Source organism: Arachis ipaensis, chromosome B5, assembly GCF_059453495.1.
Source record: "Arachis ipaensis isolate K30076 ecotype BB chromosome B5, ASM5945349v1, whole genome shotgun sequence".
NCBI lineage: Eukaryota > Viridiplantae > Streptophyta > Magnoliopsida > Fabales > Fabaceae > Arachis > Arachis ipaensis.
In genome coordinates this window covers 29,604,576-29,614,012 of record NC_142440.1, presented here as the reverse complement: position 1 = coordinate 29,614,012, position 9,437 = coordinate 29,604,576, and positions in this window count along the sequence as shown.

Below are 9,437 nucleotides of genomic sequence, written 5' to 3'. Positions count from 1 at the left end.
GAGGCAGATTACCAGCTCTTTCGCAACTGTCATAGTTACGTACAAACTCTCGGGAATCCCTATAGAGTGTAGGCCAGTAGAAGCCACATTGAAGGACCTTGGTGGTTGTTCACTCACCTCCGAAATGGCCTCCATATTGTGATCCATGGCAATGCCATAAGATCCTCTGTGCTTCTTCTCTAGGCACACACCTACGGATTATTCCGTCTGCACATCTCTTAAAGAGATAGGGTTCATCCCATAAGTAGTACTTTGCATCAGTAATTAATTTTTTCTTTTGTTGCCTGCTGTACTCCTTGGGTATGAACCTTGCAGCTTTATAGTTTGCAATATCTGCAAACCATGGTGTTTCCTGAATGGCAAACAAATGCTCATCCGGAAAGGTCTCAGAGATCTCAATAGAAGGGGGAAACTCCCCTTCTACTGGTTCTATCCGGGACAGATGATCAGCCACTTGGTTCTCTGTCCCTTTTCTGTCTCTTATTTCTTTATCAAACTCTTGCAGAAGCAACACCCATCTTATGAGCCTGGGTTTTGAATCCTGCTTTGTGAGTAGATATTTAAGAGCAGCATGGTCAGTGTACACAATCACTTTTGATCCTACTAAGTATGATCTAAACTTGTCAATGGCATAAACCACTGCAAGCAATTCTTTTTCTGTGGTTGTATAATTTTTCTGGGCATCATTTAAAACACGGCTAGCATAATAAATGACATGGAGAAGCTTGTCATGCCTCTGCCCCAGTACTGCACCAATGGCATGGTCACTGGCATCACACATTAGTTCAAATGATAATATCCAGTCTGGTGTAGAAATAACTGTTGCTGTGACCAGCTTAGCTTTCAGAGTCTCAAACGCCTGCAGACACTCTGTGTCAAACACAAATGGCATGTCAGCAGCTAGCAGATTGCTCAGGGGTTTTGCAATTTTTGAAAAATCCTTTATAAACCTCCTGTAGAATCCTGCATGCCCAAAAAGCTTCTGATTGCCTTAACATTAGCAGGTGGTGGTAATTTTTCAATTACTTCCACTTTAGCTTGATCCACCTCTATCCCCTTGTTTGAAATTTTATGCCCAAGGACAATTCCTTCAGTCACCATAAAGTGACATTTTTCCCAGTTTAAAACTAGGTTGGTCTCTTGGCATCTTTTCAGAACAAGTGCTAAATGGTCAAGGCAAGAGCTGAATGAGTTTTCAAATACTGAAAAGTCATCCATGAAGACTTCCAGAAATTTCTCTACTATATCAGAGAAGATAGAGAGCATGCACCTCTGAAAGGTTGCAGGTGCATTACACAGACCAAAAGGCATTCTTCTGTAAGCAAATACTCCAGAAGGACATGTGAATGCTGTTTTCTCTTGGTCCTGAGGATCTACTGCAATTTGGTTGTAACCTGAATAGCCATCCAAAAAGCAGTAATATTCATGACCTGCTAGTCTCTCTAGCATCTGGTCTATGAATGGTAAAGGAAAATGATCCTTTCTGGTGGCTGTGTTGAGCCTTCTGTAGTCAATACACATGCGCCACACTGTAACTGTTCTTGTAGGAACCAGTTCATTTTTTTCATTATGAACCACTGTCATGCCTCCCTTCTTGGGAACAACTTGAACAGGGCTTACCCAGGGGCTATCAGAAATAGGATAAATAATCCCAGCCTCCAGTAATTTGGTGACCTCTTTCTGCACTACTTCCTTCAAGGCTGGATTTAGCTGCCTCTGTGGTTGAACCACTGGCTTAGCATCATCCTCCAATAAGATTTTGTGCATGCATCTAGCTGGGCTTATGCCCTTAAGGTCACTTATGGACCACCCAAGAGCTGTCTTGTGTGTCCTTAGCACTTGAATTAGTGCTTCCTCTTCCAGTGGATTTAAAGCAGAGCTTATGATCACTGGAAAGGTGTCACCTTCTCCCAGAAATGCATATTTCAAGGATGGTGGTAATGGCTTGAGCTCGGGTTTAGGAGGTTTCTCCTCTTCCTGAGGAAGTCTCAGAGGCTCTTTCAATTCCTCTGAACCCTCCAAATCAGGCTGAACATCTTTAAAGATGTCTTCCAGCTCTGATTTGAGACTCTCAGCCATGTTGACCTCCTCTACCAAAGAGTCAATGAGATCAACTTTCATGCAGTCTTTTGGTGTGTCTGGATGCTACATGGCTTTGACAGCATTCAACTTAAACTCATCCTCATTGACTCTCAGGGTTACTTCCCCCTTTTGGACATCAATGAGAGTTTGTCCAGTTGCTAGGAAAGGTCTTCCTAGAATGAGAGTAGCACTTTTGTGCTCCTCCATTTCTAGCACCACAAAGTCAGTGAAAAAGGCGAATGGCCCAACCCTGACAATCATGTCCTCAATCACGCCTGATGGGTATTTAATGGAGCCATCAGCAAGTTGGAGACATATCCGGGTTGGTTTAACTTCTTCAGTTAAACCAAGCTTTCTAATAGTGGATGCAGGTATTCGGTTGATGCTTGCCCCAAGATCACATAAAGCTGTCTTGGTGCAATTACCCTCTAATATGCATGGTATTAGAAAGCTTCCGGGAACTTTAAGCTTTTCTGGAAAGCTTTTCAGAATGACTGCACTGCATTCTTCAGTGAGGAGAACTCTTTCAGTTTCTCTCCAATCCTTCTTATGACTCAAGACTCCTTCATGAACTTGGCATAAGAAGGTATTTGCTCAAGTGCCTCTGCAAACAGAATCTTTATTTCAAGAGTCCTGAGATAATCTGAAAAGCGAGCAAATTGCTTATCCTGCTCCTCCTGGCAGAGATTTTGAGGATAAGGTATCTTGGCTTTATATTCCTCAACCTTAGTTGCTGCAGGTTTATTTCCTACAGAGGTGGTTGGAGAAGCCTTTTTAGAGGGGTTGTTATCAGCACTTGTGTGTGTCTGATCCCTCACTGGCATTTGAATGCCAGGGTTAGAAGCTGGAGTGGTGTTGGATGCCAACTCCTTACTTGTTCCTGGCGTTTGAACGCCAGAACTGAGCTTCCATTGGGCATTTGACGCCAAATCCTTGCCTGTTTCTGGCGTTTGAACGCCAGAGTTATTCCTCTCTGGGCTCTTACTGTCCTCAGAGGGATTTTGGATAGTAGGTTGCTCATTTCTTGCCTTCCTGCTGCCTTGAAGTGAGGTATTTAATGTTTTTCCACTTCTTAATTGAATGGCTTGGCACTCGTTATTTGTTTTGATAACTGCTGTTCTGTTTGCTTCAACTGTACTTCCATATTCAGATTAGCTATTCTTGTGTCTTGTAGTATCTCCTTGAATTCGGCCAGCTATTTTGTTAGAAAGTCTAATTGCTGATTGAATTCAGAAATTTGTTCTGCAGGACTGAGTTCAGTAGTTACTGTTTTAGCCTCTTCTTTCATGGAAGATTCACTGCTTAGGTACAAATGCTGATTTCTGGCAACTGTATCAATAAGCTCTTGAGCCTCTTCAATTGTCTTTCTCATGTGTATAGATCCACCAGCTGAGTGATCTAGAGACATTTGAGCTTTCTCTGTAAGCCCATAATAGAAGATGTCTAATTGCACCCATTCTGAAAACATTTCAGAGGGGCATTTTCTTAGCATCTCTCTATATCTCTCCCAGGCATCATAAAGAGATTCATTATCTCCTTGTTTAAATCCTTGGATGTCCAGCCTTAGCTGTGTCATCCGTTTTGGAGGGAAGTATTGATTCAGGAATTTTTCTGACAGCTGTTTCCATGTCCTTATGCTAGCCTTAGGTTGGTTATTTAACCACCTCTTAGCTTGGTCTTTTATAGCAAATGGAAATAGTAATAATCTGTAGACATCCTGATCTACTTCCTTATCATGTACTGTGTTAGCAATTTGTAAAAACTGTGCCAGAAACTCTGCAAGTTCTTCATGTGGAAGACCAAAATATTAGCAACTTTGCTGCACCATGATAATGAGCTGAGGGTTCAACTCAAAGCTACTGACTCCGATAGAGGGTATACAGATACTACTCCCATATGAAGTAGTAGTGGAGTTAGCATAGGACCCCAGAGTCCTTCTGGATTGTTCATTTTTACTTAGGTCCATGATGGAGAAAGGGAGATGATGTGAAATAGAGATTGAAATAGTATTATAAAAAAATATTTTTATTTATTTATTTCAAAAATAAAATAAATTAAAAATAAAATAAATGAAAAATGGGTGAAGATTTTCGAAAAATGAAGAGAGAGAAAAAATGGATAGGAGGTTTTGAAAAAGATATGTCTTAAAATTAGAGATACTTGTAAGAAAATAAAATAAAATAAAATAAAATAAAAGATATGAAAAAGATTTGATTTTAAAATTTGAGATTAGAAAAGATAAGATAAGCTAAGTAAGAGAAGATAAGGAATTTAAATTAAAAAGTTTTGAAATTTGAAATAAGATAAGATAAGATTTTGAAAAAGATATGATTTTTTTTTGAAAAAGATTTGAATTTTGAAATTTTAAAACTAAGATAAGATAAAATAAAAAAGTTTAAAATAAAATCTGAATTTTTAAAAGAAAAATTCGAAAAATCAATTAAAATAAAGGAAAAAGATATTTTTGAATTCAATGAGGAAAGAGAAAAACAATAAAAAGACACAAAATTTAAAATTTTTAGATCTAATGCTCCTTATTTTTGAAAATTTGGAGGAAAAACACCAAGGAACACCAAACTTAAAAATTTTAAGATCAAAACACAAGGAAGACTCAAGAACACTTTGAAGACTCACAAGAACAACAAGAACATGAAGAAAGAATACCAAACTTAAAATTTTTAGAAAACCAAAATAAAATTTTTGAAAACTAAAGAAAAGTTAACAGGAGAACACCAAACTTAAAGTTTGGCACAAGATTTATTCAAAGAAAAAATATTTTTGAAAAAGTTTTAAAAAGAAGATAGCCAGTTACCAAGAACATAAGCACAACGCTCTAGCCAATTGAGCTATAAATTTAACGTGTTTTAATAAGGTATTTAATAAATAAAATATATTTTTTTTTAAAACTGATTTTTTGAAAAAGCACAAGAAAAACAAGAAAAGACACAGAACAAGAAAACTAAAGATCAAACAAGAAAAATTGACAAGAACAACTTGAAGATCAAGGAAGAACAAAGAACATGCAATTCGAAAATTGAAAGACAAAGAAAAGCATGCAATTGACACCAAACTTAAAACATGACACTAAACTCAAACAGAAAAACTCAATTATTAGTTTAAAAAAATTTTCAAAAAATTAAAAAAGAGAAAATAAGGATTTAGAAAAAATAATTTCAACCAAAAACAATAATAGACGACTCTAAACCAAAAAGAAAAATTTTTCCTAATCTAAGCAACAAAATAAACCGTCAGTTGTCCAAACTCGAACAATCCCCGGCAACGGCGCCAAAAACTTGGTGCACAAATTGTGAATCACACTTTTCACAACTCGTACCACTAACCAGCAAGTGCACTGGGTCGTCCAAGTAATACCTTACGTGAGTAAGGGTCGATCCCACGGAGATTGTTGGCTTGAAGCAATCTATGGTTATCTTGTAAATCTTAGTCAGGAGATTAATTATGATTATCAATTTGAATTGCGAAAAATAAAAGAGCATGAAATAAATACTTGTTATGCAGTAATTGAGAATATGTTGGAGTTTTGGAGATGCTTTGTCTTCTGAATCTCTGCTTTTCCCCTTGTCTTCTTCTTCACGCACGCAAGGTTCCTCCTATGGCAAGCTATGTGTTGGTGGATCACCGTTGTCAATGGCTACCATCCGTCCTCTCAGTGAAAATGGTCCATGTGCGCTGTCACCGCATGGCTAATCATCTGTTGGTTCTCAATCATGCTGGAATAGGATCCATTGATCCTTTTGCGTCTATCACTACGCCCAGCACTCATGAGTTTGAAGCTCGTCACAGTCATTCAATCCCTGAATCCTACTCAGAATACCACAGACAAGGTTTAGACTTTCCGGATTCTCAAGAATGTTGCCAATGGATTCTAGCTTATACCACGAAGATTCTGATTAAGGAATCCAAGAGATACTCATTCAATCGAAGGTAGAACGGAGGTGGTTGTCAGGCACACGTTCATAGGTTGAGAATGGTGATGAGTGTCACGGATCATCACATCCATCATATTGAAGTGCGAATGAACATCTTAGATAGAAACAAGCGTGTTTGAATAGAAAACAGAAATAATTGCATTAATTCATCGAGACACAGCAGAGCTCCTCACCCCCAACAATGGAGTTTAGAGACTCATGCCGTCAAAGAGTACAAATTTCAGATCTAAAAATGTCATGAGGTACCAAGTAAACCTCTAAAAGTTGTTTTAAATATTAAACTAGTAACCTAGGTTTACAGAAAATGAATAAACTAATATAGATAGTGCAGAAATCCACTTCTGGGGCCCACTTAGTGTGTGCTGGGGCTGAGACTTAAGCTTTACACGTGCCTAGGCTGTTTCTGGCGTTTAACTCCAATTTGTAACCTGTTTCTGGCGTTTAATGCCAGACTGCAACATGAAACTGGCGTTGAATGCCAGTTTACGTCATCTATCCTTAAGCAAAGTATGGACTATTATATATTTCTAAAAAGCCCTGGATGTATACTTTCCAACGCAATTGGGAACGCACCAATTGGACTCCTGTAGCTCCAGAAAATCCATTCCGAGTGCAGAGAGGTCAGAATCCAACAGCATCAGCAGTCCTTTTTCAGCCTGAATCAGATTTTTGCTCAGCTCCCTCAATTTCAGCCAGAAAATACCTGAAATTACAGAAAAACATACAAACTCATAGTAAAGTCCGGAAATATGAATTTTGCCTAGAAACTAATGAAAATATACTAAAAACTAACTAAAGCATACTAAAAACTACATGAAATTAGAAAGCGTATAAAATATCCGCTCATCACCATCCACAAGATTCTAAAACTTAAAAGACATTCAATTTACTTCATGAAAGGTTTTCTGAAGATCCTCGAAATGTACGTCGTGGTCTTGCTGCTAATGGATTCAACCCTTTGGAGTTATGCGTACAAACTATAGTGTTTGGCCAGTGGTACTTATTCCATTCGATCGACTTCTATGGGAATGCATGAAGCCAACATCGTTTATCTTGTCAATTATTATTTTTGGAGAAAAAATGTCACAGAAAAATATAGGTGTGTACTTACAACCTCTTATCAAAAGAGTTAAAAGAGTTGTGGCACGATGGTGTTCAAACATTAGATAGGTTCAAGAATGAAATGTTTACATTACAAGCAGCATTGACGTAGACAATTAGTGATTTTCTAGGCCTTGGTACCTTATCTGGGTGGAACATACACAATAAATGTGCTTGCCCCATATGTAGCTTCAACACTGATTCGTATAGATTAAAGCATGGTAAAAAAGTGGTGTTTTATGAGGCATCGTCGTTTCTTAGAAATTGATCATAAGTTTAGACTAAGTCATGCAAAATTTAGTAAAAAGGTTGAGTTGAAGGATCCCCTAACAGTACTAATAGATTCAGAAATATTGGAACAACTTGAAGGCATCAATGTTTCATTTGGGAAGGAACTATAGGCAAGTAAAGATAAGAGGACTCCAAGAAACATTGTTGAAGAAGATAATGAATCGGAAATGTGGAGGAAGAAAAATATATTTTTTTATCTTCCTTATTGAAAATCTAAATTATTATGCCATAATCTAGATGTTGTGCACATCGAAAAAAATATTTGTGACAATGTATTATACACTTTGCTAAATAAGACTGGAAGGTCAAATAAAGGATAATCTTAAATAGCGTAAGGATCTTAAAGAAGTGGGTATAAGAAAAGATCTATGGCCAAATGAAAATGGGAGATATCATCCATCTTTGTTAACAATGTCAAATTCGATGAAAGATATATTCTTGCGTATTATAAAGAATGTTAAAGTGCCAGATAGTCTCTTGAGTAATATTTCGCGGTGTGTTGACTTGAAGCAAAGAAAGTTCTTTGGATTGAAAAGTCATGATTTCCACATCCTTATGTAAAAACTATTACCCACTTCTATATGTAACATGTTATCAGATAAAGTTGCTGCAGTGCTAAAAAAGTTGTCTTCATTTTTTTAATAGTTGTGCTCTAAAAGCTTAAGTCTTACGCAACTTAAAAAGCTCCAACTTCGAATAATCCTTACCTTTTGTCACCTAAAAATGATGTTCTCTCCTTTTTTATAATCATGGTTCATTTAACTTGTCATCTAATTGATGAAGCAAAATGTGAGGACCAGTACATTATATATGGATATATCCTATTGAAAGATAAATATTTATTTCCATCACCTAATAATATTATTTGTGCTTGAGATAAACACTGATTCGGTTATATCCTTGTTTACTAAAACTAATTATACAAATTAGGTATTTAGGATATTTGAAGTCCTATGTACAAAACAAAGCTAAATTGAAAGGTTCTATAGCTGAGAGATACGTGGATGAAGATGTAACATTCTGTTTTTTCGTAACTAAACGATGTTTTGTTTTTTCAAGTGATTAATTTTATTTAATCATTTTCGAGCCCTGAAAATAAAATAAATGATAATATAATTTTATTATTATGTTATTTATTTATTTTATATGCCATAGTTATAATAAGTTTATATAATAATATTATTTTTATTATTATCCTTATCGAGTTCGATATCTGCAGATATAAGTAAATATCGATACTCTTTGATGAGTTTAGAGTTGCTAATGCTCCATCATGTACCTTTTATCATTAATTTACTAATGTCATTTATATTAGTAACTCATATATATTTAACCCTATATTATTATTATTATTTTATATATATATATATATATATATCCAGTTTTCATAATTATCCGTTTAAAATATTTATAACTTAAATCGCTGACTCAACAGCTTAAAAACGTGACATCCAACCCTCCCTTGCCTCCACACCATCATTATTAATTAAATAATTCCTATCTTCTCTCATGAACCACCGAAACCATAAGGAAAACATGAGAGAAAGACTGTGAAAGAAAAAATGAATACCTCTATGGAATCATGACCTTCAAGCTTTGATTTTTTTAGATCCGTAACTCCTGTAAAAAATCTGAATTGATTAAAGTGTTCATATCTTCCTCCTCTTCATGTTTGGGAGAAGTCGACAGAGAAGTCATTGTTCTCCTTGCATGGCTCGGCCAAATTGAGGAGTTGGAAGGAGTAGCCGATTTACGACGTTTTTGTCTTCAATTTCTTGTTCAGAAGCTCTCTTTGCAACTTCAGTTATTGTGAATTTGTACAGAGGTAGAATTTGGTAATTTTGTACCAACTAAATGTTAATGTGATAAGTGATTGATGGTTTGATTGATTATGGTTGAGTTTGATTAAGTTTATGTTGAAATTTTGTTGAATTATTGTTGTTGCTTGTGATTGTTGGTTCAGCCATGAGAAACAGCACAACTGGGGCATTTTGATGATTTTAGAGCTTTTGT